Raw genomic sequence first — 2,718 nt, 5'->3', positions numbered from 1 at the left:
GAAAAATTTCTTTGAAAACACTGAACCTATCAATTTGAAGTTTTCGCACGGCCATCTAGTTCTCATTCTTCAAATTTTTAAACTACGTTTTAAAAAAGCTTTTTAACAAAAATTTACTTTTTTGGAAAAGCAGTTATTTTATCAAAAATTAAAATTTGGGCTAGTATTTCGATTATTACCAGTATTCATTTACTTCAATTATACAGTTTTATGATTTTTGGATTTGAAATAATTTTAAACAGAAAAGTCATACTCACCGTCAGTCTCCTTTTTTGGAGGTCCTCCTGGAGATTGGCTGCAAGGTCAAGAAAAGCCAAAATTTTTCAAATGAGTCACCGATTAAAAACATACATTTAGTTCTTTTTTTAGTTTAATTTTTTAAAACGTATTTAAAAAAAATTACAAAAAACACTTTTTCTATCTGATTGACTTCTAATCCTTAAATGAATATTCATCTAACAACAAGTTTGTGGACTCTTTAACGACAACAAATAAAATCTTCAAAAATCGTCCAGAAGTCAACTCACAGTCTCATCCACACTCGCCATCTCTAACCAAATACTCTTTGGTATTGCGCTTTTATTTGCTAAAACTAAATAAATAATTTATTCTGCTTAGGTAGTAAGTGCTCACTAACGGCAAAGGTTAAATGCGCCTTAGCGTTTGTCATTCCCGGCGCGTTAAATGATTTATGCCATTTAATTTATTGCAATGAAACAAGACAGCACATTTTTCCAAGAATAAGAAACACAAGCAAAATTCTAACAGAGGGGATGTGAATGCTTCATATAAAGCAGTCTCATTGTTGGCAAGTTCTAGCCATAATTATTGTAAGTCACTGCCGCCGAACTGAATTGTGTTTGCGCCTCACTAATTCCATAGAATACGAATGTGTTGCATAAAATCAGGCGCATACATATTTAATTGCTGGAGAGCAGCCAATAAAAATTGCCACTTTATTTATTTGTCGCACATCTTGACCGGGATGTTATAGGATATCTTGCAACAGCATATGCTGTGTCTTCGCAATAGAGTGCGTGTCCGTGTGTGTGGGGCGTATACGTAATCATAGCAATTAACAGCGTATTTCGCAGGCAATTTGTTACTTGACGAACTTTCGAAAAAACTTTAAATGAACTTTAACAAACACGTGCTAATACTGATGATACACGCCATAAGAAGTGCTTGTCACTAGAACTGCAACAACAAAGCTATGCCAGCAAGCGCTGCAGCTGTCATTCGCATGGCGTCATAACCGCCACACATACGCACACAGACACGCTGAAATATGTTAAAGCGAGTGTTGCGACTTGAAGCCGCTGTCAATTTTTATGCCTCTCTTTCTCCATACTCCCCTCCCCTCCAGCATTGGTCCTTCATGTACCCTCAACACTAAAACATTAAAAGTCGTGCAAATATTTGCTTTGCATTTTTCCCCCAACATGTGGCGTCGTCACATATGTACATGAATGTGCGTTTCTGTTCATGTGTTTATGTGTTCGTGTATGTGTTTGAAGTCTTAAAAAATCCACCCTCGGCAATTGCTCGTAAATGGCAAAATTACTTGTATCTGCTGTCAAATCGTAATAAAATCCTCTTTGACGCAAATAACGCTCGAATATGTTCGGCTCTTGAAATATGTGGCGAATGGCGCCAACTATGCCCCTTACCCACACCCTCGTAAACAAGGCATATTACATACTCTTAAATGTGTTCCTGTTTATGCTCATATGTCTACGGACTCATTGTTCTATTTTTTGCGAATTCCTCGTCATCAAGCGTGGAGTTGGAAGTTGGTGTGTGAGCTGAAACATAAATTGCGTCACTCACCAAGCATGTTGTCTCACCGAAAGTTGGGGAGATAAGCCGTTAAGCGGTGCTAATTTTTAAGATAGACATCTTACTCCATTAATTGTAATACTCCAAAGAAGAGTATTTTAATTTTCCTAATATACTGTAGTACATTACCTAAAACTATTGTGATTTTATGAGATTTGATAAACACTTTGTTTCAGTTCTATAAGCATATTATGTTTCTGTGAAATACTAAAAAAAATGTGTTCCCATTCCAAAAATTTATGATATTAATTTAAAGCTCTATGGTAACTCTAACAATTCTACAAAAACAGTTTTTTTCTAACTGTACTTTTATTAAAGAAACAAATTTCTCCTTTTTTCCTATTAATTTATTGAGTTTCCATTATTATTAATAAGGGTGAATATTCGTTTGAGTATAAGTATGTCAAAATATTAAATAAATGCTCCTAAATAAGAGGATAGCGGAAGTTCTAATATTACTCATAGATCGACTCAAAATATTTCGGTTGTTGGTTTTTGACACTAATTGTAACCGAAACTACACTCTAGTATTTTTTACAAACCGAATGATAATTGAAAGTACGAAACTAAAAAATCGCTAAGCGACAGGCCATACTGATTGAGGACTATAATAAGTGCTTCTAAAAATGGATTGCTCCCTGGAGCATATACCACATCAAAGAAATCTTAATTTGAAAACGATAATGACAAAGTATTTGAAGATGACCGTGGTGGTAAAATGAACTAAAGTCCTTCTAACTACTACGGAGGACATGCGTTAGGACCATATACCAACCAATATCGAAGCTAGCAGTTTATTTCCTATCGGTCAGATTGCAAGGAGCCAAATTTTAATAGTACTTCTATGGAGGGGATATATTGAGTAATCGAAAAAGTCTT

Source organism: Bactrocera dorsalis, chromosome 2 (genome assembly GCF_023373825.1).
Source record: "Bactrocera dorsalis isolate Fly_Bdor chromosome 2, ASM2337382v1, whole genome shotgun sequence".
In the NCBI taxonomy this organism is placed as follows: Eukaryota; Metazoa; Arthropoda; class Insecta; order Diptera; family Tephritidae; genus Bactrocera; species Bactrocera dorsalis.
This window is presented reverse-complemented; position numbering follows the sequence as displayed.